The sequence below is a fragment of the Carya illinoinensis genome, chromosome 11 (genome assembly GCF_018687715.1).
Source record: "Carya illinoinensis cultivar Pawnee chromosome 11, C.illinoinensisPawnee_v1, whole genome shotgun sequence".
NCBI lineage: Eukaryota > Viridiplantae > Streptophyta > Magnoliopsida > Fagales > Juglandaceae > Carya > Carya illinoinensis.
The window spans coordinates 18602502-18623482 of NC_056762.1; the positions used below are offsets into that span (position 1 = coordinate 18602502).

The 20981-nt window shown below is 52.7% G+C and overlaps 69 non-coding genes across 69 annotated transcripts; all 69 read left to right on the forward strand.

Moving 5' to 3' along the window:
* The first annotated feature begins 51 nt into the window (after positions 1-51).
* On the forward strand, positions 52-170 carry LOC122283836. The gene has a single exon (XR_006231224.1). It is a non-coding gene; the product is annotated as a 5S ribosomal RNA (ribosomal RNA).
* A 189-nt stretch (positions 171-359) lies between these two features.
* LOC122288625 lies at positions 360-478 on the forward strand. Its single transcript, XR_006235880.1, has one exon. It is a non-coding gene; the product is annotated as a 5S ribosomal RNA (ribosomal RNA).
* A 189-nt stretch (positions 479-667) lies between these two features.
* On the forward strand, positions 668-786 carry LOC122288707. Its single transcript, XR_006235959.1, has one exon. It is a non-coding gene; the product is annotated as a 5S ribosomal RNA (ribosomal RNA).
* Positions 787-964: 178 nt separating this feature from the next.
* LOC122283837 lies at positions 965-1083 on the forward strand. Its single transcript, XR_006231225.1, has one exon. It is a non-coding gene; the product is annotated as a 5S ribosomal RNA (ribosomal RNA).
* Positions 1084-1272: 189 nt separating this feature from the next.
* LOC122283838 lies at positions 1273-1391 on the forward strand. Its single transcript, XR_006231226.1, has one exon. It is a non-coding gene; the product is annotated as a 5S ribosomal RNA (ribosomal RNA).
* A 189-nt stretch (positions 1392-1580) lies between these two features.
* On the forward strand, positions 1581-1699 carry LOC122283839. Its single transcript, XR_006231227.1, has one exon. It is a non-coding gene; the product is annotated as a 5S ribosomal RNA (ribosomal RNA).
* A 189-nt stretch (positions 1700-1888) lies between these two features.
* LOC122283840 lies at positions 1889-2007 on the forward strand. Its single transcript, XR_006231228.1, has one exon. It is a non-coding gene; the product is annotated as a 5S ribosomal RNA (ribosomal RNA).
* A 189-nt stretch (positions 2008-2196) lies between these two features.
* Positions 2197-2315, forward strand: LOC122283842. Its single transcript, XR_006231229.1, has one exon. It is a non-coding gene; the product is annotated as a 5S ribosomal RNA (ribosomal RNA).
* Positions 2316-2494: 179 nt separating this feature from the next.
* Positions 2495-2613, forward strand: LOC122283844. Its single transcript, XR_006231231.1, has one exon. It is a non-coding gene; the product is annotated as a 5S ribosomal RNA (ribosomal RNA).
* A 189-nt stretch (positions 2614-2802) lies between these two features.
* On the forward strand, positions 2803-2921 carry LOC122283845. Its single transcript, XR_006231232.1, has one exon. It is a non-coding gene; the product is annotated as a 5S ribosomal RNA (ribosomal RNA).
* Positions 2922-3110: 189 nt separating this feature from the next.
* Positions 3111-3229, forward strand: LOC122288626. Its single transcript, XR_006235881.1, has one exon. It is a non-coding gene; the product is annotated as a 5S ribosomal RNA (ribosomal RNA).
* A 189-nt stretch (positions 3230-3418) lies between these two features.
* On the forward strand, positions 3419-3537 carry LOC122288708. Its single transcript, XR_006235960.1, has one exon. It is a non-coding gene; the product is annotated as a 5S ribosomal RNA (ribosomal RNA).
* Positions 3538-3715: 178 nt separating this feature from the next.
* Positions 3716-3834, forward strand: LOC122283846. Its single transcript, XR_006231233.1, has one exon. It is a non-coding gene; the product is annotated as a 5S ribosomal RNA (ribosomal RNA).
* A 189-nt stretch (positions 3835-4023) lies between these two features.
* Positions 4024-4142, forward strand: LOC122283847. Its single transcript, XR_006231234.1, has one exon. It is a non-coding gene; the product is annotated as a 5S ribosomal RNA (ribosomal RNA).
* Positions 4143-4331: 189 nt separating this feature from the next.
* Positions 4332-4450, forward strand: LOC122283848. Its single transcript, XR_006231235.1, has one exon. It is a non-coding gene; the product is annotated as a 5S ribosomal RNA (ribosomal RNA).
* Positions 4451-4639: 189 nt separating this feature from the next.
* Positions 4640-4758, forward strand: LOC122283850. Its single transcript, XR_006231237.1, has one exon. It is a non-coding gene; the product is annotated as a 5S ribosomal RNA (ribosomal RNA).
* A 189-nt stretch (positions 4759-4947) lies between these two features.
* On the forward strand, positions 4948-5066 carry LOC122283851. The gene has a single exon (XR_006231238.1). It is a non-coding gene; the product is annotated as a 5S ribosomal RNA (ribosomal RNA).
* Positions 5067-5244: 178 nt separating this feature from the next.
* On the forward strand, positions 5245-5363 carry LOC122283852. Its single transcript, XR_006231239.1, has one exon. It is a non-coding gene; the product is annotated as a 5S ribosomal RNA (ribosomal RNA).
* Positions 5364-5552: 189 nt separating this feature from the next.
* Positions 5553-5671, forward strand: LOC122283853. Its single transcript, XR_006231240.1, has one exon. It is a non-coding gene; the product is annotated as a 5S ribosomal RNA (ribosomal RNA).
* A 189-nt stretch (positions 5672-5860) lies between these two features.
* LOC122288627 lies at positions 5861-5979 on the forward strand. The gene has a single exon (XR_006235882.1). It is a non-coding gene; the product is annotated as a 5S ribosomal RNA (ribosomal RNA).
* Positions 5980-6168: 189 nt separating this feature from the next.
* Positions 6169-6287, forward strand: LOC122288709. Its single transcript, XR_006235961.1, has one exon. It is a non-coding gene; the product is annotated as a 5S ribosomal RNA (ribosomal RNA).
* Positions 6288-6465: 178 nt separating this feature from the next.
* Positions 6466-6584, forward strand: LOC122283854. Its single transcript, XR_006231241.1, has one exon. It is a non-coding gene; the product is annotated as a 5S ribosomal RNA (ribosomal RNA).
* A 189-nt stretch (positions 6585-6773) lies between these two features.
* Positions 6774-6892, forward strand: LOC122283856. The gene has a single exon (XR_006231243.1). It is a non-coding gene; the product is annotated as a 5S ribosomal RNA (ribosomal RNA).
* Positions 6893-7070: 178 nt separating this feature from the next.
* Positions 7071-7189, forward strand: LOC122283858. Its single transcript, XR_006231244.1, has one exon. It is a non-coding gene; the product is annotated as a 5S ribosomal RNA (ribosomal RNA).
* Positions 7190-7378: 189 nt separating this feature from the next.
* Positions 7379-7497, forward strand: LOC122283859. Its single transcript, XR_006231245.1, has one exon. It is a non-coding gene; the product is annotated as a 5S ribosomal RNA (ribosomal RNA).
* Positions 7498-7686: 189 nt separating this feature from the next.
* On the forward strand, positions 7687-7805 carry LOC122288628. The gene has a single exon (XR_006235883.1). It is a non-coding gene; the product is annotated as a 5S ribosomal RNA (ribosomal RNA).
* Positions 7806-7994: 189 nt separating this feature from the next.
* On the forward strand, positions 7995-8113 carry LOC122288710. The gene has a single exon (XR_006235962.1). It is a non-coding gene; the product is annotated as a 5S ribosomal RNA (ribosomal RNA).
* A 178-nt stretch (positions 8114-8291) lies between these two features.
* On the forward strand, positions 8292-8410 carry LOC122283860. Its single transcript, XR_006231246.1, has one exon. It is a non-coding gene; the product is annotated as a 5S ribosomal RNA (ribosomal RNA).
* Positions 8411-8599: 189 nt separating this feature from the next.
* On the forward strand, positions 8600-8718 carry LOC122283861. The gene has a single exon (XR_006231247.1). It is a non-coding gene; the product is annotated as a 5S ribosomal RNA (ribosomal RNA).
* A 178-nt stretch (positions 8719-8896) lies between these two features.
* LOC122283862 lies at positions 8897-9015 on the forward strand. The gene has a single exon (XR_006231248.1). It is a non-coding gene; the product is annotated as a 5S ribosomal RNA (ribosomal RNA).
* Positions 9016-9204: 189 nt separating this feature from the next.
* On the forward strand, positions 9205-9323 carry LOC122283863. The gene has a single exon (XR_006231249.1). It is a non-coding gene; the product is annotated as a 5S ribosomal RNA (ribosomal RNA).
* A 189-nt stretch (positions 9324-9512) lies between these two features.
* LOC122288629 lies at positions 9513-9631 on the forward strand. Its single transcript, XR_006235884.1, has one exon. It is a non-coding gene; the product is annotated as a 5S ribosomal RNA (ribosomal RNA).
* Positions 9632-9820: 189 nt separating this feature from the next.
* Positions 9821-9939, forward strand: LOC122288711. The gene has a single exon (XR_006235963.1). It is a non-coding gene; the product is annotated as a 5S ribosomal RNA (ribosomal RNA).
* A 178-nt stretch (positions 9940-10117) lies between these two features.
* On the forward strand, positions 10118-10236 carry LOC122283864. Its single transcript, XR_006231250.1, has one exon. It is a non-coding gene; the product is annotated as a 5S ribosomal RNA (ribosomal RNA).
* Positions 10237-10425: 189 nt separating this feature from the next.
* Positions 10426-10544, forward strand: LOC122283865. The gene has a single exon (XR_006231251.1). It is a non-coding gene; the product is annotated as a 5S ribosomal RNA (ribosomal RNA).
* Positions 10545-10733: 189 nt separating this feature from the next.
* LOC122287854 lies at positions 10734-10852 on the forward strand. Its single transcript, XR_006235138.1, has one exon. It is a non-coding gene; the product is annotated as a 5S ribosomal RNA (ribosomal RNA).
* A 178-nt stretch (positions 10853-11030) lies between these two features.
* Positions 11031-11149, forward strand: LOC122287013. The gene has a single exon (XR_006234321.1). It is a non-coding gene; the product is annotated as a 5S ribosomal RNA (ribosomal RNA).
* A 189-nt stretch (positions 11150-11338) lies between these two features.
* LOC122283866 lies at positions 11339-11457 on the forward strand. The gene has a single exon (XR_006231252.1). It is a non-coding gene; the product is annotated as a 5S ribosomal RNA (ribosomal RNA).
* Positions 11458-11646: 189 nt separating this feature from the next.
* Positions 11647-11765, forward strand: LOC122283868. The gene has a single exon (XR_006231254.1). It is a non-coding gene; the product is annotated as a 5S ribosomal RNA (ribosomal RNA).
* Positions 11766-11954: 189 nt separating this feature from the next.
* Positions 11955-12073, forward strand: LOC122283869. Its single transcript, XR_006231255.1, has one exon. It is a non-coding gene; the product is annotated as a 5S ribosomal RNA (ribosomal RNA).
* A 189-nt stretch (positions 12074-12262) lies between these two features.
* On the forward strand, positions 12263-12381 carry LOC122283870. Its single transcript, XR_006231256.1, has one exon. It is a non-coding gene; the product is annotated as a 5S ribosomal RNA (ribosomal RNA).
* Positions 12382-12570: 189 nt separating this feature from the next.
* Positions 12571-12689, forward strand: LOC122283871. Its single transcript, XR_006231257.1, has one exon. It is a non-coding gene; the product is annotated as a 5S ribosomal RNA (ribosomal RNA).
* A 189-nt stretch (positions 12690-12878) lies between these two features.
* Positions 12879-12997, forward strand: LOC122283872. The gene has a single exon (XR_006231258.1). It is a non-coding gene; the product is annotated as a 5S ribosomal RNA (ribosomal RNA).
* Positions 12998-13186: 189 nt separating this feature from the next.
* Positions 13187-13305, forward strand: LOC122283873. The gene has a single exon (XR_006231259.1). It is a non-coding gene; the product is annotated as a 5S ribosomal RNA (ribosomal RNA).
* A 189-nt stretch (positions 13306-13494) lies between these two features.
* On the forward strand, positions 13495-13613 carry LOC122283874. The gene has a single exon (XR_006231260.1). It is a non-coding gene; the product is annotated as a 5S ribosomal RNA (ribosomal RNA).
* A 178-nt stretch (positions 13614-13791) lies between these two features.
* On the forward strand, positions 13792-13910 carry LOC122283875. Its single transcript, XR_006231261.1, has one exon. It is a non-coding gene; the product is annotated as a 5S ribosomal RNA (ribosomal RNA).
* Positions 13911-14099: 189 nt separating this feature from the next.
* Positions 14100-14218, forward strand: LOC122283876. The gene has a single exon (XR_006231262.1). It is a non-coding gene; the product is annotated as a 5S ribosomal RNA (ribosomal RNA).
* Positions 14219-14407: 189 nt separating this feature from the next.
* Positions 14408-14526, forward strand: LOC122283877. The gene has a single exon (XR_006231263.1). It is a non-coding gene; the product is annotated as a 5S ribosomal RNA (ribosomal RNA).
* A 189-nt stretch (positions 14527-14715) lies between these two features.
* LOC122283879 lies at positions 14716-14834 on the forward strand. Its single transcript, XR_006231265.1, has one exon. It is a non-coding gene; the product is annotated as a 5S ribosomal RNA (ribosomal RNA).
* Positions 14835-15012: 178 nt separating this feature from the next.
* On the forward strand, positions 15013-15131 carry LOC122283880. The gene has a single exon (XR_006231266.1). It is a non-coding gene; the product is annotated as a 5S ribosomal RNA (ribosomal RNA).
* Positions 15132-15320: 189 nt separating this feature from the next.
* LOC122283881 lies at positions 15321-15439 on the forward strand. The gene has a single exon (XR_006231267.1). It is a non-coding gene; the product is annotated as a 5S ribosomal RNA (ribosomal RNA).
* A 189-nt stretch (positions 15440-15628) lies between these two features.
* LOC122283882 lies at positions 15629-15747 on the forward strand. The gene has a single exon (XR_006231268.1). It is a non-coding gene; the product is annotated as a 5S ribosomal RNA (ribosomal RNA).
* Positions 15748-15925: 178 nt separating this feature from the next.
* LOC122283884 lies at positions 15926-16044 on the forward strand. The gene has a single exon (XR_006231269.1). It is a non-coding gene; the product is annotated as a 5S ribosomal RNA (ribosomal RNA).
* Positions 16045-16233: 189 nt separating this feature from the next.
* LOC122283885 lies at positions 16234-16352 on the forward strand. Its single transcript, XR_006231270.1, has one exon. It is a non-coding gene; the product is annotated as a 5S ribosomal RNA (ribosomal RNA).
* Positions 16353-16541: 189 nt separating this feature from the next.
* Positions 16542-16660, forward strand: LOC122287857. Its single transcript, XR_006235140.1, has one exon. It is a non-coding gene; the product is annotated as a 5S ribosomal RNA (ribosomal RNA).
* A 189-nt stretch (positions 16661-16849) lies between these two features.
* LOC122287858 lies at positions 16850-16968 on the forward strand. Its single transcript, XR_006235141.1, has one exon. It is a non-coding gene; the product is annotated as a 5S ribosomal RNA (ribosomal RNA).
* A 178-nt stretch (positions 16969-17146) lies between these two features.
* Positions 17147-17265, forward strand: LOC122287014. Its single transcript, XR_006234322.1, has one exon. It is a non-coding gene; the product is annotated as a 5S ribosomal RNA (ribosomal RNA).
* A 189-nt stretch (positions 17266-17454) lies between these two features.
* On the forward strand, positions 17455-17573 carry LOC122283886. The gene has a single exon (XR_006231271.1). It is a non-coding gene; the product is annotated as a 5S ribosomal RNA (ribosomal RNA).
* Positions 17574-17762: 189 nt separating this feature from the next.
* Positions 17763-17881, forward strand: LOC122283887. Its single transcript, XR_006231272.1, has one exon. It is a non-coding gene; the product is annotated as a 5S ribosomal RNA (ribosomal RNA).
* A 189-nt stretch (positions 17882-18070) lies between these two features.
* LOC122283888 lies at positions 18071-18189 on the forward strand. Its single transcript, XR_006231273.1, has one exon. It is a non-coding gene; the product is annotated as a 5S ribosomal RNA (ribosomal RNA).
* A 189-nt stretch (positions 18190-18378) lies between these two features.
* LOC122283889 lies at positions 18379-18497 on the forward strand. The gene has a single exon (XR_006231274.1). It is a non-coding gene; the product is annotated as a 5S ribosomal RNA (ribosomal RNA).
* A 189-nt stretch (positions 18498-18686) lies between these two features.
* Positions 18687-18805, forward strand: LOC122287123. The gene has a single exon (XR_006234430.1). It is a non-coding gene; the product is annotated as a 5S ribosomal RNA (ribosomal RNA).
* A 178-nt stretch (positions 18806-18983) lies between these two features.
* Positions 18984-19102, forward strand: LOC122283891. The gene has a single exon (XR_006231276.1). It is a non-coding gene; the product is annotated as a 5S ribosomal RNA (ribosomal RNA).
* A 189-nt stretch (positions 19103-19291) lies between these two features.
* On the forward strand, positions 19292-19410 carry LOC122283892. The gene has a single exon (XR_006231277.1). It is a non-coding gene; the product is annotated as a 5S ribosomal RNA (ribosomal RNA).
* A 190-nt stretch (positions 19411-19600) lies between these two features.
* On the forward strand, positions 19601-19719 carry LOC122283893. Its single transcript, XR_006231278.1, has one exon. It is a non-coding gene; the product is annotated as a 5S ribosomal RNA (ribosomal RNA).
* A 189-nt stretch (positions 19720-19908) lies between these two features.
* Positions 19909-20027, forward strand: LOC122283894. Its single transcript, XR_006231279.1, has one exon. It is a non-coding gene; the product is annotated as a 5S ribosomal RNA (ribosomal RNA).
* Positions 20028-20205: 178 nt separating this feature from the next.
* Positions 20206-20324, forward strand: LOC122283895. Its single transcript, XR_006231280.1, has one exon. It is a non-coding gene; the product is annotated as a 5S ribosomal RNA (ribosomal RNA).
* A 189-nt stretch (positions 20325-20513) lies between these two features.
* On the forward strand, positions 20514-20632 carry LOC122283896. The gene has a single exon (XR_006231281.1). It is a non-coding gene; the product is annotated as a 5S ribosomal RNA (ribosomal RNA).
* Positions 20633-20821: 189 nt separating this feature from the next.
* Positions 20822-20940, forward strand: LOC122283897. Its single transcript, XR_006231282.1, has one exon. It is a non-coding gene; the product is annotated as a 5S ribosomal RNA (ribosomal RNA).
* Positions 20941-20981: the final 41 nt, after the last annotated feature.

Genomic DNA, 20981 nt, shown 5'->3' on the forward strand with positions numbered 1-20981 from the left:
GTGCGGCTAGGTCGTAATAGGATTATATTAGTTTTTCGCTGGTAGCATGATGGGTGCGATCATACCAGCACTAATGCACCGGATCCCATCAGAACTCCGCAGTTAAGCGTGCTTGGGCGAGAGTAGTACTAGGATGGGTGACCTCCTGGGAAGTCCTCGTGTTGCACCCCCCCTTTTTATTTTTACCGCATCTCCGGTCGGATGGACCGGAACGACAACCGGGCAATGGATTCTTAGGAAAATCGCACCGACCCCATCGCGTAGCAATGGGTATCGATCAGATCGCCGGTTGGCATGGGATAGGCATGGTGCGGCTAGGTCGTAATAGGATTATATTAGTTTTTCGCTGGTAGCATGATGGGTGCGATCATACCAGCACTAATGCACCGGATCCCATCAGAACTCCGCAGTTAAGCGTGCTTGGGAGAGAGTAGTACTAGGATGGGTGACCTCCTGGGAAGTCCTCGTGTTGCACCCCCCCTTTTTATTTTTACCGCATCTCCGGTCGGATGGACCGGAACGACAACCGGGCAATGGATTCTTAAGAAAATCGCACCGACCCCATCGCGTAGCAATGGGTATCGATCAGATCGCCGGTTGGCATGGGATAGGCATGGTGCGGCTAGGTCGTAATAGGATTATATTAGTTTTTCGCTGGTAGCATGATGGGTGCGATCATACCAGCACTAATGCGCCGGATCCAATCAGAACTCCGCAGTTAAGCGTGCTTGGGCGAGAGTAGTACTAGGATGGGTGACCTCCTGGGAAGTCCTCGTGTTGCACCCCCCCTTTTTATTTTTACCGCATCTCCGGTCGGATGGACCGGAACGACAACCGGGCAATGGATTCTTAGGAAAATCGCACCGACCCCATCGCTATCAATCAGATCGCCAGTTGGCATGGGATAGGCAGGGTGCGGCTAGGTCGTAATAGGATTATATTAGTTTTTCGCTGGTAGCATGATGGGTGCGATCATACCAGCACTAATGCACCGGATCCCATCAGAACTCCGCAGTTAAGCGTGCTTGGGCGAGAGTAGTACTAGGATGGGTGACCTCCTGGGAAGTCCTCGTGTTGCACCCCCCGTTTTTATTTTTACCGCATCTCCGGTCGGATGGACCGGAACGAGTACCGGGCAATGGATTCTTAGGAAAATCGCACCGACCCCATCGCGTAGCAATGGGTATCGATCAGATCGCCGGTTGGCATGGGATAGGCATGGTGCGGCTAGGTCGTAATAGGATTATATTAGTTTTTCGCTGGTAGCATGACGGGTGCGATCATACCAGCACTAATGCACCGGATCCCATCAGAACTCCGCAGTTAAGCGTGCTTGGGCGAGAGTAGTACTAGGATGGGTGACCTCCTGGGAAGTCCTCGTGTTGCACCCCCCCTTTTTATTTTTACCGCATCTCCGGTCGGATGGACCGGAACGACAACCGGGCAATGGATTCTTAGGAAAATCGCACCGACCCCATCGCGTAGCAATGGGTATCGATCAGATCGCCGGTTGGCATGGGATAGGCAGGGTGCGGCTAGGTCGTAATAGGATTATATTAGTTTTTCGCTGGTAGCATGATGGGTGCGATCATACCAGCACTAATGCACCGGATCCCATCAGAACTCCGCAGTTAAGCGTGCTTGGGCGAGAGTAGTACTAGGATGGGTGACCTCCTGGGAAGTCCTCGTGTTGCACCCCCCCTTTTCATTTTTACCGCATCTCTGGTCGGATGGACCGGAACGAGAACCAGGGAATGGATTTTTAGGAAAATCGCACCGACCCCATCGCGTAGCAATGGGTATCGGTCAGATCGCCGGTTGGCATGAGATAGGCAGGGTGCGGCTAGGTCGTAATAGGATTATATTAGTTTTTCGCTGGTAGCATGATGGGTGCGATCATACCAGCACTAATGCACCGGATCCCATCAGAACTCCGCAGTTAAGCGTGCTTGGGCGAGAGTAGTACTAGGATGGGTGACCTCCTGGGAAGTCCTCGTGTTGCACCCCCCCTTTTAATTTTTACCGCATCTCTGGTCGGATGGACCGGAACGAGAACCAGGGAATGGATTTTTAGGAAAATCGCACCGACCCCATCGCGTAGCAATGGGTATCGGTCAGATCGCCGGTTGGCATGAGATAGGCAGGGTGCGGCTAGGTCGTAATAGGATTATATTAGTTTTTCGCTGGTAGCATGATGGGTGCGATCATACCAGCACTAATGCACCGGATCCCATCAGAACTCCGCAGTTAAGCGTGCTTGGGCGAGAGTAGTACTAGGATGGGTGACCTCCTGGGAAGTCCTCGTGTTGCACCCCCCCCTTTTTATTTTTACCGCATCTCCGGTCGGATGGACCGGAACGACAACCGGGCAATGGATTCTTAGGAAAATCGCACCGACCCCATCGCTATCAATCAGATCGCCGGTTGGCATGGGATAGGCAGGGTGCGGCTAGGTCGTAATAGGATTATATTAGTTTTTCGCTGGTAGCATGATGGGTGCGATCATACCAGCACTAATGCACCGGATCCCATCAGAACTCCGCAGTTAAGCGTGCTTGGGCGAGAGTAGTACTAGGATGGGTGACCTCCTGGGAAGTCCTCGTGTTGCACCCCCCTTTTTTATTTTTACCGCATCTCCGGTCGGATGGACCGGAACGAGTACCGGGCAATGGATTCTTAGGAAAATCGCACCGACCCCATCGCGTAGCAATGGGTATCGATCAGATCGCCGGTTGGCATGGGATAGGCAGGGTGCGGCTAGGTCGTAATAGGATTATATTAGTTTTTCGCTGGTAGCATGATGGGTGCGATCATACCAGCACTAATGCACCGGATCCCATCAGAACTCCGCAGTTAAGCGTGCTTGGGCGAGAGTAGTACTAGGATGGGTGACCTCCTGGGAAGTCCTCGTGTTGCACCCCCCCTTTTTATTTTTACCGCATCTCCGGTCGGATGGACCGGAACGACAACCGGGCAATGGATTCTTAGGAAAATCGCACCGACCCCATCGCGTAGCAATGGGTATCGATCAGATCGCCGGTTGGCATGGGATAGGCATGGTGCGGCTAGGTCGTAATAGGATTATATTAGTTTTTCGCTGGTAGCATGATGGGTGCGATCATACCAGCACTAATGCACCGGATCCCATCAGAACTCCGCAGTTAAGCGTGCTTGGGAGAGAGTAGTACTAGGATGGGTGACCTCCTGGGAAGTCCTCGTGTTGCACCCCCCCTTTTTATTTTTACCGCATCTCCGGTCGGATGGACCGGAACGACAACCGGGCAATGGATTCTTAAGAAAATCGCACCGACCCCATCGCGTAGCAATGGGTATCGATCAGATCGCCGGTTGGCATGGGATAGGCATGGTGCGGCTAGGTCGTAATAGGATTATATTAGTTTTTCGCTGGTAGCATGATGGGTGCGATCATACCAGCACTAATGCGCCGGATCCAATCAGAACTCCGCAGTTAAGCGTGCTTGGGCGAGAGTAGTACTAGGATGGGTGACCTCCTGGGAAGTCCTCGTGTTGCACCCCCCCTTTTTATTTTTACCGCATCTCCGGTCGGATGGACCGGAACGACAACCGGGCAATGGATTCTTAGGAAAATCGCACCGACCCCATCGCTATCAATCAGATCGCCAGTTGGCATGGGATAGGCAGGGTGCGGCTAGGTCGTAATAGGATTATATTAGTTTTTCGCTGGTAGCATGATGGGTGCGATCATACCAGCACTAATGCACCGGATCCCATCAGAACTCCGCAGTTAAGCGTGCTTGGGCGAGAGTAGTACTAGGATGGGTGACCTCCTGGGAAGTCCTCGTGTTGCACCCCCCGTTTTTATTTTTACCGCATCTCCGGTCGGATGGACCGGAACGAGTACCGGGCAATGGATTCTTAGGAAAATCGCACCGACCCCATCGCGTAGCAATGGGTATCGATCAGATCGCCGGTTGGCATGGGATAGGCATGGTGCGGCTAGGTCGTAATAGGATTATATTAGTTTTTCGCTGGTAGCATGACGGGTGCGATCATACCAGCACTAATGCACCGGATCCCATCAGAACTCCGCAGTTAAGCGTGCTTGGGCGAGAGTAGTACTAGGATGGGTGACCTCCTGGGAAGTCCTCGTGTTGCACCCCCCCTTTTTATTTTTACCGCATCTCCGGTCGGATGGACCGGAACGACAACCGGGCAATGGATTCTTAGGAAAATCGCACCGACCCCATCGCGTAGCAATGGGTATCGATCAGATCGCCGGTTGGCATGGGATAGGCAGGGTGCGGCTAGGTCGTAATAGGATTATATTAGTTTTTCGCTGGTAGCATGATGGGTGCGATCATACCAGCACTAATGCACCGGATCCCATCAGAACTCCGCAGTTAAGCGTGCTTGGGCGAGAGTAGTACTAGGATGGGTGACCTCCTGGGAAGTCCTCGTGTTGCACCCCCCCTTTTCATTTTTACCGCATCTCTGGTCGGATGGACCGGAACGAGAACCAGGGAATGGATTTTTAGGAAAATCGCACCGACCCCATCGCGTAGCAATGGGTATCGGTCAGATCGCCGGTTGGCATGAGATAGGCAGGGTGCGGCTAGGTCGTAATAGGATTATATTAGTTTTTCGCTGGTAGCATGATGGGTGCGATCATACCAGCACTAATGCACCGGATCCCATCAGAACTCCGCAGTTAAGCGTGCTTGGGCGAGAGTAGTACTAGGATGGGTGACCTCCTGGGAAGTCCTCGTGTTGCACCCCCCCTTTTAATTTTTACCGCATCTCTGGTCGGATGGACCGGAACGAGAACCAGGGAATGGATTTTTAGGAAAATCGCACCGACCCCATCGCGTAGCAATGGGTATCGGTCAGATCGCCGGTTGGCATGAGATAGGCAGGGTGCGGCTAGGTCGTAATAGGATTATATTAGTTTTTCGCTGGTAGCATGATGGGTGCGATCATACCAGCACTAATGCACCGGATCCCATCAGAACTCCGCAGTTAAGCGTGCTTGGGCGAGAGTAGTACTAGGATGGGTGACCTCCTGGGAAGTCCTCGTGTTGCACCCCCCCTTTTTATTTTTACCGCATCTCCGGTCGGATGGACCGGAACGACAACCGGGCAATGGATTCTTAGGAAAATCGCACCGACCCCATCGCTATCAATCAGATCGCCAGTTGGCATGGGATAGGCAGGGTGCGGCTAGGTCGTAATAGGATTATATTAGTTTTTCGCTGGTAGCATGATGGGTGCGATCATACCAGCACTAATGCACCGGATCCCATCAGAACTCCGCAGTTAAGCGTGCTTGGGCGAGAGTAGTACTAGGATGGGTGACCTCCTGGGAAGTCCTCGTGTTGCACCCCCCTTTTTTATTTTTACCGCATCTCCGGTCGGATGGACCGGAACGAGTACCGGGCAATGGATTCTTAGGAAAATCGCACCGACCCCATCGCGTAGCAATGGGTATCGATCAGATCGCCGGTTGGCATGGGATAGGCAGGGTGCGGCTAGGTCGTAATAGGATTATATTAGTTTTTCGCTGGTAGCATGATGGGTGCGATCATACCAGCACTAATGCACCGGATCCCATCAGAACTCCGCAGTTAAGCGTGCTTGGGCGAGAGTAGTACTAGGATGGGTGACCTCCTGGGAAGTCCTCGTGTTGCACCCCCCCTTTTTATTTTTACCGCATCTCCGGTCGGATGGACCGGAACGACAACCGGGCAATGGATTCTTAGGAAAATCGCACCGACCCCATCGCGTAGCAATGGGTATCGATCAGATCGCCGGTTGGCATGGGATAGGCATGGTGCGGCTAGGTCGTAATAGGATTATATTAGTTTTTCGCTGGTAGCATGATGGGTGCGATCATACCAGCACTAATGCACCGGATCCCATCAGAACTCCGCAGTTAAGCGTGCTTGGGAGAGAGTAGTACTAGGATGGGTGACCTCCTGGGAAGTCCTCGTGTTGCACCCCCCCTTTTTATTTTTACCGCATCTCCGGTCGGATGGACCGGAACGACAACCGGGCAATGGATTCTTAAGAAAATCGCACCGACCCCATCGCGTAGCAATGGGTATCGATCAGATCGCCGGTTGGCATGGGATAGGCATGGTGCGGCTAGGTCGTAATAGGATTATATTAGTTTTTCGCTGGTAGCATGATGGGTGCGATCATACCAGCACTAATGCGCCGGATCCAATCAGAACTCCGCAGTTAAGCGTGCTTGGGCGAGAGTAGTACTAGGATGGGTGACCTCCTGGGAAGTCCTCGTGTTGCACCCCCCCTTTTTATTTTTACCGCATCTCCGGTCGGATGGACCGGAACGACAACCGGGCAATGGATTCTTAGGAAAATCGCACCGACCCCATCGCTATCAATCAGATCGCCAGTTGGCATGGGATAGGCAGGGTGCGGCTAGGTCGTAATAGGATTATATTAGTTTTTCGCTGGTAGCATGATGGGTGCGATCATACCAGCACTAATGCACCGGATCCCATCAGAACTCCGCAGTTAAGCGTGCTTGGGCGAGAGTAGTACTAGGATGGGTGACCTCCTGGGAAGTCCTCGTGTTGCACCCCCCCTTTTAATTTTTACCGCATCTCTGGTCGGATGGACCGGAACGAGAACCAGGGAATGGATTTTTAGGAAAATCGCACCGACCCCATCGCGTAGCAATGGGTATCGGTCAGATCGCCGGTTGGCATGAGATAGGCAGGGTGCGGCTAGGTCGTAATAGGATTATATTAGTTTTTCGCTGGTAGCATGATGGGTGCGATCATACCAGCACTAATGCACCGGATCCCATCAGAACTCCGCAGTTAAGCGTGCTTGGGCGAGAGTAGTACTAGGATGGGTGACCTCCTGGGAAGTCCTCGTGTTGCACCCCCCCTTTTTATTTTTACCGCATCTCCGGTCGGATGGACCGGAACGACAACCGGGCAATGGATTCTTAGGAAAATCGCACCGACCCCATCGCTATCAATCAGATCGCCAGTTGGCATGGGATAGGCAGGGTGCGGCTAGGTCGTAATAGGATTATATTAGTTTTTCGCTGGTAGCATGATGGGTGCGATCATACCAGCACTAATGCACCGGATCCCATCAGAACTCCGCAGTTAAGCGTGCTTGGGCGAGAGTAGTACTAGGATGGGTGACCTCCTGGGAAGTCCTCGTGTTGCACCCCCCTTTTTTATTTTTACCGCATCTCCGGTCGGATGGACCGGAACGAGTACCGGGCAATGGATTCTTAGGAAAATCGCACCGACCCCATCGCGTAGCAATGGGTATCGATCAGATCGCCGGTTGGCATGGGATAGGCAGGGTGCGGCTAGGTCGTAATAGGATTATATTAGTTTTTCGCTGGTAGCATGATGGGTGCGATCATACCAGCACTAATGCACCGGATCCCATCAGAACTCCGCAGTTAAGCGTGCTTGGGCGAGAGTAGTACTAGGATGGGTGACCTCCTGGGAAGTCCTCGTGTTGCACCCCCCCTTTTTATTTTTACCGCATCTCCGGTCGGATGGACCGGAACGACAACCGGGCAATGGATTCTTAGGAAAATCGCACCGACCCCATCGCGTAGCAATGGGTATCGATCAGATCGCCGGTTGGCATGGGATAGGCATGGTGCGGCTAGGTCGTAATAGGATTATATTAGTTTTTCGCTGGTAGCATGATGGGTGCGATCATACCAGCACTAATGCACCGGATCCCATCAGAACTCCGCAGTTAAGCGTGCTTGGGAGAGAGTAGTACTAGGATGGGTGACCTCCTGGGAAGTCCTCGTGTTGCACCCCCCCTTTTTATTTTTACCGCATCTCCGGTCGGATGGACCGGAACGACAACCGGGCAATGGATTCTTAAGAAAATCGCACCGACCCCATCGCGTAGCAATGGGTATCGATCAGATCGCCGGTTGGCATGGGATAGGCATGGTGCGGCTAGGTCGTAATAGGATTATATTAGTTTTTCGCTGGTAGCATGATGGGTGCGATCATACCAGCACTAATGCGCCGGATCCAATCAGAACTCCGCAGTTAAGCGTGCTTGGGCGAGAGTAGTACTAGGATGGGTGACCTCCTGGGAAGTCCTCGTGTTGCACCCCCCCTTTTTATTTTTACCGCATCTCCGGTCGGATGGACCGGAACGACAACCGGGCAATGGATTCTTAGGAAAATCGCACCGACCCCATCGCTATCAATCAGATCGCCAGTTGGCATGGGATAGGCAGGGTGCGGCTAGGTCGTAATAGGATTATATTAGTTTTTCGCTGGTAGCATGATGGGTGCGATCATACCAGCACTAATGCACCGGATCCCATCAGAACTCCGCAGTTAAGCGTGCTTGGGCGAGAGTAGTACTAGGATGGGTGACCTCCTGGGAAGTCCTCGTGTTGCACCCCCCCTTTTAATTTTTACCGCATCTCTGGTCGGATGGACCGGAACGAGAACCAGGGAATGGATTTTTAGGAAAATCGCACCGACCCCATCGCGTAGCAATGGGTATCGGTCAGATCGCCGGTTGGCATGAGATAGGCAGGGTGCGGCTAGGTCGTAATAGGATTATATTAGTTTTTCGCTGGTAGCATGATGGGTGCGATCATACCAGCACTAATGCACCGGATCCCATCAGAACTCCGCAGTTAAGCGTGCTTGGGCGAGAGTAGTACTAGGATGGGTGACCTCCTGGGAAGTCCTCGTGTTGCACCCCCCCTTTTTATTTTTACCGCATCTCCGGTCGGATGGACCGGAACGACAACCGGGCAATGGATTCTTAGGAAAATCGCACCGACCCCATCGCTATCAATCAGATCGCCAGTTGGCATGGGATAGGCAGGGTGCGGCTAGGTCGTAATAGGATTATATTAGTTTTTCGCTGGTAGCATGATGGGTGCGATCATACCAGCACTAATGCACCGGATCCCATCAGAACTCCGCAGTTAAGCGTGCTTGGGCGAGAGTAGTACTAGGATGGGTGACCTCCTGGGAAGTCCTCGTGTTGCACCCCCCTTTTTTATTTTTACCGCATCTCCGGTCGGATGGACCGGAACGAGTACCGGGCAATGGATTCTTAGGAAAATCGCACCGACCCCATCGCGTAGCAATGGGTATCGATCAGATCGCCGGTTGGCATGGGATAGGCAGGGTGCGGCTAGGTCGTAATAGGATTATATTAGTTTTTCGCTGGTAGCATGATGGGTGCGATCATACCAGCACTAATGCACCGGATCCCATCAGAACTCCGCAGTTAAGCGTGCTTGGGCGAGAGTAGTACTAGGATGGGTGACCTCCTGGGAAGTCCTCGTGTTGCACCCCCCCTTTTTATTTTTACCGCATCTCCGGTCGGATGGACCGGAACGACAACCGGGCAATGGATTCTTAGGAAAATCGCACCGACCCCATCGCGTAGCAATGGGTATCGATCAGATCGCCGGTTGGCATGGGATAGGCATGGTGCGGCTAGGTCGTAATAGGATTATATTAGTTTTTCGCTGGTAGCATGATGGGTGCGATCATACCAGCACTAATGCACCGGATCCCATCAGAACTCCGCAGTTAAGCGTGCTTGGGAGAGAGTAGTACTAGGATGGGTGACCTCCTGGGAAGTCCTCGTGTTGCACCCCCCCTTTTTATTTTTACCGCATCTCCGGTCGGATGGACCGGAACGACAACCGGGCAATGGATTCTTAAGAAAATCGCACCGACCCCATCGCGTAGCAATGGGTATCGATCAGATCGCCGGTTGGCATGGGATAGGCATGGTGCGGCTAGGTCGTAATAGGATTATATTAGTTTTTCGCTGGTAGCATGATGGGTGCGATCATACCAGCACTAATGCGCCGGATCCAATCAGAACTCCGCAGTTAAGCGTGCTTGGGCGAGAGTAGTACTAGGATGGGTGACCTCCTGGGAAGTCCTCGTGTTGCACCCCCCCTTTTTATTTTTACCGCATCTCCGGTCGGATGGACCGGAACGACAACCGGGCAATGGATTCTTAGGAAAATCGCACCGACCCCATCGCTATCAATCAGATCGCCAGTTGGCATGGGATAGGCAGGGTGCGGCTAGGTCGTAATAGGATTATATTAGTTTTTCGCTGGTAGCATGATGGGTGCGATCATACCAGCACTAATGCACCGGATCCCATCAGAACTCCGCAGTTAAGCGTGCTTGGGCGAGAGTAGTACTAGGATGGGTGACCTCCTGGGAAGTCCTCGTGTTGCACCCCCCGTTTTTATTTTTACCGCATCTCCGGTCGGATGGACCGGAACGAGTACCGGGCAATGGATTCTTAGGAAAATCGCACCGACCCCATCGCGTAGCAATGGGTATCGATCAGATCGCCGGTTGGCATGGGATAGGCATGGTGCGGCTAGGTCGTAATAGGATTATATTAGTTTTTCGCTGGTAGCATGATGGGTGCGATCATACCAGCACTAATGCACCGGATCCCATCAGAACTCCGCAGTTAAGCGTGCTTGGGCGAGAGTAGTACTAGGATGGGTGACCTCCTGGGAAGTCCTCGTGTTGCACCCCTCCTTTTTATTTTTACCGCATCTCCGGTCGGATGGACCGGAACGACAACCGGGCAATGGATTCTTAGGAAAATCGCACCGACCCCATCGCGTAGCAATGGGTATCGATCAGATCGCCGGTTGGCATGGGATAGGCATGGTGCGGCTAGGTCGTAATAGGATTATATTAGTTTTTCGCTGGTAGCATGATGGGTGCGATCCTACCAGCACTAATGCACCGGATCCCATCAGAACTCCGCAGTTAAGCGTGCTTGGGCGAGAGTAGTACTAGGATGGGTGACCTCCTGGGAAGTCCTCGTGTTGCACCCCCCCTTTTTATTTTTACCGCATCTCCGGTCGGATGGACCGGAACGACAACCGGGCAATGGATTCTTAGGAAAATCGCACCGACCCCATCGCTATCAATCAGATCGCCAGTTGGCATGGGATAGGCAGGGTGCGGCTAGGTCGTAATAGGATTATATTAGTTTTTCGCTGGTAGCATGATGGGTGCGATCATACCAGCACTAATGCACCGGATCCCATCAGAACTCCGTAGTTAAGCGTGCTTGGGCGAGAGTAGTACTAGGATGGGTGACCTCCTGGGAAGTCCTCGTGTTGCACCCCCCCTTTTAATTTTTACCGCATCTCTGGTCGGATGGACCGGAACGAGAACCAGGGAATGGATTTTTAGGAAAATCGCACCGACCCCATCGCGTAGCAATGGGTATCGGTCAGATCGCCGGTTGGCATGAGATAGGCAGGGTGCGGCTAGGTCGTAATAGGATTATATTAGTTTTTCGCTGGTAGAATGATGGGTGCGATCATACCAGCACTAATGCACCGGATCCCATCAGAACTCCGCAGTTAAGCGTGCTTGGGCGAGAGTAGTACTAGGATGGGTGACCTCCTGGGAAGTCCTCGTGTTGCACCCCCCCTTTTTATTTTTACCGCATCTCCGGTCGGATGGACCGGAACGACAACCGGGCAATGGATTCTTAGGAAAATCGCACCGACCCCATCGCGTAGCAATGGGTATCGATCAGATCGCCGGTTGGCATGGGATAGGCATGGTGCGGCTAGGTCGTAATAGGATTATATTAGTTTTTCGCTGGTAGCATGACGGGTGCGATCATACCAGCACTAATGCACCGGATCCCATCAGAACTCCGCAGTTAAGCGTGCTTGGGCGAGAGTAGTACTAGGATGGGTGACCTCCTGGGAAGTCCTCGTGTTGCACCCCCCCTTTTTATTTTTACCGCATCTCCGGTCGGATGGACCGGAACGACAACCGGGCAATGGATTCTTAGGAAAATCGCACCGACCCCATCGCGTAGCAATGGGTATCGATCAGATCGCCGGTTGGCATGGGATAGGCAGGGTGCGGCTAGGTCGTAATAGGATTATATTAGTTTTTCGCTGGTAGCATGATGGGTGCGATCATACCAGCACTAATGCACCGGATCCCATCAGAACTCCGCAGTTAAGCGTGCTTGGGCGAGAGTAGTACTAGGATGGGTGACCTCCTGGGAAGTCCTCGTGTTGCACCCCCCCTTTTAATTTTTACCGCATCTCTGGTCGGATGGACCGGAACGAGAACCAGGGAATGGATTTTTAGGAAAATCGCACCGACCCCATCGCGTAGCAATGGGTATCGGTCAGATCGCCGGTTGGCATGAGATAGGCAGGGTGCGGCTAGGTCGTAATAGGATTATATTAGTTTTTCGCTGGTAGAATGATGGGTGCGATCATACCAGCACTAATGCACCGGATCCCATCAGAACTCCGCAGTTAAGCGTGCTTGGGCGAGAGTAGTACTAGGATGGGTGACCTCCTGGGAAGTCCTCGTGTTGCACCCCCCCTTTTTATTTTTACCGCATCTCCGGTCGGATGGACCGGAACGACAACCGGGCAATGGATTCTTAGGAAAATCGCACCGACCCCATCGCGTAGCAATGGGTATCGATCAGATCGCCGGTTGGCATGGGATAGGCATGGTGCGGCTAGGTCGTAATAGGATTATATTAGTTTTTCGCTGGTAGCATGACGGGTGCGATCATACCAGCACTAATGCACCGGATCCCATCAGAACTCCGCAGTTAAGCGTGCTTGGGCGAGAGTAGTACTAGGATGGGTGACCTCCTGGGAAGTCCTCGTGTTGCACCCCCCCTTTTTATTTTTACCGCATCTCCGGTCGGATGGACCGGAACGACAACCGGGCAATGGATTCTTAGGAAAATCGCACCGACCCCATCGCGTAGCAATGGGTATCGATCAGATCGCCGGTTGGCATGGGATAGGCAGGGTGCGGCTAGGTCGTAATAGGATTATATTAGTTTTTCGCTGGTAGCATGATGGGTGCGATCATACCAGCACTAATGCACCGGATCCCATCAGAACTCCGCAGTTAAGCGTGCTTGGGCGAGAGTAGTACTAGGATGGGTGACCTCCTGGGAAGTCCTCGTGTTGCACCCCCCCTTTTAATTTTTACCGCATCTCTGGTCGGATGGACCGGAACGAGAACCAGGGAATGGATTTTTAGGAAAATCGCACCGACCCCATCGCGTAGCAATGGGTATCGGTCAGATCGCCGGTTGGCATGAGATAGGCAGGGTGCGGCTAGGTCGTAATAGGATTATATTAGTTTTTCGCTGGTAGCATGATGGGTGCGATCATACCAGCACTAATGCACCGGATCCCATCAGAACTCCGCAGTTAAGCGTGCTTGGGCGAGAGTAGTACTAGGATGGGTGACCTCCTGGGAAGTCCTCGTGTTGCACCCCCCCTTTTAATTTTTACCGCATCTCTGGTCGGATGGACCGGAACGAGAACCAGGGAATGGATTTTTAGGAAAATCGCACCGACCCCATCGCGTAGCAATGGGTATCGGTCAGATCGCCGGTTGGCATGAGATAGGCAGGGTGCGGCTAGGTCGTAATAGGATTATATTAGTTTTTCGCTGGTAGCATGATGGGTGCGATCATACCAGCACTAATGCACCGGATCCCATCAGAACTCCGCAGTTAAGCGTGCTTGGGCGAGAGTAGTACTAGGATGGGTGACCTCCTGGGAAGTCCTCGTGTTGCACCCCCCGTTTTTATTTTTACCGCATCTCCGGTCGGATGGACCGGAACGACAACCGGGCAATGGATTCTTAGGAAAATCGCACCGACCCCATCGCTATCAATCAGATCGCCAGTTGGCATGGGATAGGCAGGGTGCGGCTAGGTCGTAATAGGATTATATTAGTTTTTCGCTGGTAGCATGATGGGTGCGATCATACCAGCACTAATGCACCGGATCCCATCAGAACTCCGCAGTTAAGCGTGCTTGGGCGAGAGTAGTACTAGGATGGGTGACCTCCTGGGAAGTCCTCGTGTTGCACCCCCCTTTTTTATTTTTACCGCATCTCCGGTCGGATGGACCGGAACGAGTACCGGGCAATGGATTCTTAGGAAAATCGCACCGACCCCATCGCGTAGCAATGGGTATCGATCAGATCGCCGGTTGGCATGGGATAGGCAGGGTGCGGCTAGGTCGTAATAGGATTATATTAGTTTTTCGCTGGTAGCATGATGGGTGCGATCATACCAGCACTAATGCACCGGATCCCATCAGAACTCCGCAGTTAAGCGTGCTTGGGCGAGAGTAGTACTAGGATGGGTGACCTCCTGGGAAGTCCTCGTGTTGCACCCCCCCTTTTTATTTTTACCGCATCTCCGGTCGGATGGACCGGAACGACAACCGGGCAATGGATTCTTAGGAAAATCGCACCGACCCCATCGCGTAGCAATGGGTATCGATCAGATCGCCGGTTGGCATGGGATAGGCATGGTGCGGCTAGGTCGTAATAGGATTATATTAGTTTTTCGCTGGTAGCATGATGGGTGCGATCATACCAGCACTAATGCACCGGATCCCATCAGAACTCCGCAGTTAAGCGTGCTTGGGCGAGAGTAGTACTAGGATGGGTGACCTCCTGGGAAGTCCTCGTGTTGCACCCCCCCTTTTTATTTTTACCGCATCTCCGGTCGGATGGACCGGAACGACAACCGGGCAATGGATTCTTAAGAAAATCGCACCGACCCCATCGCGTAGCAATGGGTATCGATCAGATCGCCAGTTGGCATGGGATAGGCATGGTGCGGCTAGGTCGTAATAGGATTATATTAGTTTTTCGCTGGTAGCATGATGGGTGCGATCATACCAGCACTAATGCACCGGATCCCATCAGAACTCCGCAGTTAAGCGTGCTTGGGCGAGAGTAGTACTAGGATGGGTGACCTCCTGGGAAGTCCTCGTGTTGCACCCCCCCTTTTTATTTTTACCGCATCTCCGGTCGGATGGACCGGAACGACAACCGGGCAATGGATTCTTAGGAAAATCGCACCGACCCCATCGCTATCAATCAGATCGCCAGTTGGCATGGGATAGGCAGGGTGCGGCTAGGTCGTAATAGGATTATATTAGTTTTTCGCTGGTAGCATGATGGGTGCGATCATACCAGCACTAATGCACCGGATCCCATCAGAACTCCGCAGTTAAGCGTGCTTGGGCGAGAGTAGTACTAGGATGGGTGACCTCCTGGGAAGTCCTCGTGTTGCACCCCCCGTTTTTATTTTTACCGCATCTCCGGTCGGATGGACCGGAACGAGTACCGGGCAATGGATTCTTAGGAAAATCGCACCGACCCCATCGCGTAGCAATGGGTATCGATCAGATCGCCGGTTGGCATGGGATAGGCATGGTGCGGCTAGGTCGTAATAGGATTATATTAGTTTTTCGCTGGTAGCATGATGGGTGCGATCATACCAGCACTAATGCACCGGATCCCATCAGAACTCCGCAGTTAAGCGTGCTTGGGCGAGAGTAGTACTAGGATGGGTGACCTCCTGGGAAGTCCTCGTGTTGCACCCCCCCTTTTTATTTTTACCGCATCTCCGGTCGGATGGACCGGAACGACAACCGGGCAATGGATTCTTAGGAAAATCGCACCGACCCCATCGCGTAGCAATGGGTATCGATCAGATCGCCGGTTGGCATGGGATAGGCATGGTGCGGCTAGGTCGTAATAGGATTATATTAGTTTTTCGCTGGTAGCATGATGGGTGCGATCATACCAGCACTAATGCACCGGATCCCATCAGAACTCCGCAGTTAAGCGTGCTTGGGCGAGAGTAGTACTAGGATGGGTGACCTCCTGGGAAGTCCTCGTGTTGCACCCCCCCTTTTTATTTTTACCGCATCTCCGGTCGGATGGACCGGAACGACAACCGGGCAATGGATTCTTAGGAAAATCGCACCGACCCCATCGCTATCAATCAGATCGCCAGTTGGCATGGGATAGGCAGGGTGCGGCTAGGTCGTAATAGGATTATATTAGTTTTTCGCTGGTAGCATGATGGGTGCGATCATACCAGCACTAATGCACCGGATCCCATCAGAACTCCGCAGTTAAGCGTGCTTGGGCGAGAGTAGTACTAGGATGGGTGACCTCCTGGGAAGTCCTCGTGTTGCACCCCCCCTTTTTATTTTTACCGCATCTCCGGTCGGATGGACCGGAACGACAACCGGGCAATGGATTCTTAGGAAAATCGCACCGACCCCATCGCGTAGCAATGGGTATCGATCAGATCGCCGGTTGGCATGGGATAGGCATGGTGCGGCTAGGTCGTAATAGGATTATATTAGTTTTTCGCTGGTAGCATGATGGGTGCGATCATACCAGCACTAATGCACCGGATCCCATCAGAACTCCGCAGTTAAGCGTGCTTGGGCGAGAGTAGTACTAGGATGGGTGACCTCCTGGGAAGTCCTCGTGTTGCACCCCCCGTTTTTATTTTTACCGCATCTCCGGTCGGATGGACCGGAACGAGTACCGGGCAATGGATTCTTAGGAAAATCGCACCGACCCCATCGCGTAGCAATGGGTATCGATCAGATCGCCGGTTGGCATGGGATAGGCATGGTGCGGCTAGGTCGTAATAGGATTATATTAGTTTTTCGCTGGTAGCATGATGGGTGCGATCCTACCAGCACTAATGCACCGGATCCCATCAGAACTCCGCAGTTAAGCGTGCTTGGGCGAGAGTAGTACTAGGATGGGTGACCTCCTGGGAAGTCCTCGTGTTGCACCCCTCCTTTTTATTTTTACCGCATCTCCGGTCGGATGGACCGGAACGACAACCGGGCAATGGATTCTTAGGAAAATCGCACCGACCCCATCGCGTAGCAATGGGTATCGATCAGATCGCCGGTTGGCATGGGATAGGCATGGTGCGGCTAGGTCGTAATAGGATTATATTAGTTTTTCGCTGGTAGCATGATGGGTGCGATCCTACCAGCACTAATGCACCGGATCCCATCAGAACTCCGCAGTTAAGCGTGCTTGGGCGAGAGTAGTACTAGGATGGGTGACCTCCTGGGAAGTCCTCGTGTTGCACCCCCCCTTTTTATTTTTACCGCATCTCCGGTCGGATGGACCGGAACGACAACCGGGCAATGGATTCTTAGGAAAATCGCACCGACCCCATCGCTATCAATCAGATCGCCAGTTGGCATGGGATAGGCAGGGTGCGGCTAGGTCGTAATAGGATTATATTAGTTTTTCGCTGGTAGCATGATGGGTGCGATCATACCAGCACTAATGCACCGGATCCCATCAGAACTCCGTAGTTAAGCGTGCTTGGGCGAGAGTAGTACTAGGATGGGTGACCTCCTGGGAAGTCCTCGTGTTGCACCCCCCCTTTTAATTTTTACCGCATCTCTGGTCGGATGGACCGGAACGAGAACCAGGGAATGGATTTTTAGGAAAATCGCACCGACCCCATCGCGTAGCAATGGGTATCGGTCAGATCGCCGGTTGGCATGAGATAGGCAGGGTGCGGCTAGGTCGTAATAGGATTATATTAGTTTTTCGCTGGTAGAATGATGGGTGCGATCATACCAGCACTAATGCACCGGATCCCATCAGAACTCCGCAGTTAAGCGTGCTTGGGCGAGAGTAGTACTAGGATGGGTGACCTCCTGGGAAGTCCTCGTGTTGCACCCCCCCTTTTTATTTTTACCGCATCTCCGGTCGGATGGACCGGAACGACAACCGGGCAATGGATTCTTAGGAAAATCGCACCGACCCCATCGCGTAGCAATGGGTATCGATCAGATCGCCGGTTGGCATGGGATAGGCATGGTGCGGCTAGGTCGTAATAGGATTATATTAGTTTTTCGCTGGTAGCATGACGGGTGCGATCATACCAGCACTAATGCACCGGATCCCATCAGAACTCCGCAGTTAAGCGTGCTTGGGCGAGAGTAGTACTAGGATGGGTGACCTCCTGGGAAGTCCTCGTGTTGCACCCCCCCTTTTTATTTTTACCGCATCTCCGGTCGGATGGACCGGAACGACAACCGGGCAATGGATTCTTAGGAAAATCGCACCGACCCCATCGCGTAGCAATGGGTATCGATCAGATCGCCGGTTGGCATGGGATAGGCAGGGTGCGGCTAGGTCGTAATAGGATTATATTAGTTTTTCGCTGGTAGCATGATGGGTGCGATCATACCAGCACTAATGCACCGGATCCCATCAGAACTCCGCAGTTAAGCGTGCTTGGGCGAGAGTAGTACTAGGATGGGTGACCTCCTGGGAAGTCCTCGTGTTGCACCCCCCCTTTTAATTTTTACCGCATCTCTGGTCGGATGGACCGGAACGAGAACCAGGGAATGGATTTTTAGGAAAATCGCACCGACCCCATCGCGTAGCAATGGGTATCGGTCAGATCGCCGGTTGGCATGAGATAGGCAGGGTGCGGCTAGGTCGTAATAGGATTATATTAGTTTTTCGCTGGTAGCATGATGGGTGCGATCATACCAGCACTAATGCACCGGATCCCATCAGAACTCCGCAGTTAAGCGTGCTTGGGCGAGAGTAGTACTAGGATGGGTGACCTCCTGGGAAGTCCTCGTGTTGCACCCCCCCTTTTAATTTTTACCGCATCTCTGGTCGGATGGACCGGAACGAGAACCAGGGAATGGATTTTTAGGAAAATCGCACCGACCCCATCGCGTAGCAATGGGTATCGGTCAGATCGCCGGTTGGCATGAGATAGGCAGGGTGCGGCTAGGTCGTAATAGGATTATATTAGTTTTTCGCTGGTAGCATGATGGGTGCGATCATACCAGCACTAATGCACCGGATCCCATCAGAACTCCGCAGTTAAGCGTGCTTGGGCGAGAGTAGTACTAGGATGGGTGACCTCTTGGGAAGTCCTCGTGTTGCACCCCCCGTTTTTATTTTTACCGCATCTCCGGTCGGATGGACCGGAACGACAACCGGGCAATGGATTCTTAGGAAAATCGCACCGACCCCATCGCTATCAATCAGATCGCCAGTTGGCATGGGATAGGCAGGGTGCGGCTAGGTCGTAATAGGATTATATTAGTTTTTCGCTGGTAGCATGATGGGTGCGATCATACCAGCACTAATGCACCGGATCCCATCAGAACTCCGCAGTTAAGCGTGCTTGGGCGAGAGTAGTACTAGGATGGGTGACCTCCTGGGAAGTCCTCGTGTTGCACCCCCCTTTTTTATTTTTACCGCATCTCCGGTCGGATGGACCGGAACGAGTACCGGGCAATGGATTCTTAGGAAAATCGCACCGACCCCATCGCGTAGCAATGGGTATCGATCAGATCGCCGGTTGGCATGGGATAGGCAGGGTGCGGCTAGGTCGTAATAGGATTATATTAGTTTTTCGCTGGTAGCATGATGGGTGCGATCATACCAGCACTAATGCACCGGATCCCATCAGAACTCCGCAGTTAAGCGTGCTTGGGCGAGAGTAGTACTAGGATGGGTGACCTCCTGGGAAGTCCTCGTGTTGCACCCCCCCCTTTTTATTTTTACCGCATCTCCGGTCGGATGGACCGGAACGACAACCGGGCAATGGATTCTTAGGAAAATCGCACCGACCCCATCGCGTAGCAATGGGTATCGATCAGATCGCCGGTTGGCATGGGATAGGCATGGTGCGGCTAGGTCGTAATAGGATTATATTAGTTTTTCGCTGGTAGCATGATGGGTGCGATCATACCAGCACTAATGCACCGGATCCCATCAGAACTCCGCAGTTAAGCGTGCTTGGGCGAGAGTAGTACTAGGATGGGTGACCTCCTGGGAAGTCCTCGTGTTGCACCCCCCCTTTTTATTTTTACCGCATCTCCGGTCGGATGGACCGGAACGACAACCGGGCAATGGATTCTTAAGAAAATCGCACCGACCCCATCGCGTAGCAATGGGTATCGATCAGATCGCCGGTTGGCATGGGATAGGCATGGTGCGGCTAGGTCGTAATAGGATTATATTAGTTTTTCGCTGGTAGCATGATGGGTGCGATCATACCAGCACTAATGCACCGGATCCCATCAGAACTCCGCAGTTAAGCGTGCTTGGGCGAGAGTAGTACTAGGATGGGTGACCTCCTGGGAAGTCCTCGTGTTGCACCCCCCCTTTTTATTTTTACCGCATCTCCGGTCGGATGGACCGGAACGACAACCGGGCAATGGATTCTTAGGAAAATCGCACCGACCCCATCGCTATCAATCAGATCGCCAGTTGGCATGGGATAGGCAGGGTGCGGCTAGGTCGTAATAGGATTATATTAGTTTTTCGCTGGTAGCATGATGGGTGCGATCATACCAGCACTAATGCACCGGATCCCATCAGAACTCCGCAGTTAAGCGTGCTTGGGCGAGAGTAGTACTAGGATGGGTGACCTCCTGGGAAGTCCTCGTGTTGCACCCCCCGTTTTTATTTTTACCGCATCTCCGGTCGGATGGACCGGAACGAGTACCGGGCAATGGATTCTTAGGAAAATCGCACCGACCCCATCGCGTAGCAATGGGTATCGATCAGATCGCCGGTTGGCATGGGATAGGCATGGTGCGGCTAGGTCGTAATAGGATTATATTAGTTTTTCGCTGGTAGCATGATGGGTGCGATCATACCAGCACTAATGCACCGGATCCCATCAGAACTCCGCAGTTAAGCGTGCTTGGGCGAGAGTAGTACTAGGATGGGTGACCTCCTGGGAAGTCCTCGTGTTGCACCCCCCCTTTTAATTTTTACCGCATCTCTGGTCGGATGGACCGGAACGAGAACCAGGGAATGGATTTTTAGGAAAATCGCACCGACCCCATCGCGTAGCAATGGGTATCGGTCAGATCGCCGGTTGGCATGAGATAGGCAGGGTGCGGCTAGGTCGTAATAGGATTATATTAGTTTTTCGCTGGTAGCATGATGGGTGCGATCATACCAGCACTAATGCACCGGATCCCATCAGAACTCCGCAGTTAAGCGTGCTTGGGCGAGAGTAGTACTAGGATGGGTGACCTCCTGGGAAGTCCTCGTGTTGCACCCCCCCTTTTAATTTTTACCGCATCTCTGGTCGGATGGACCGGA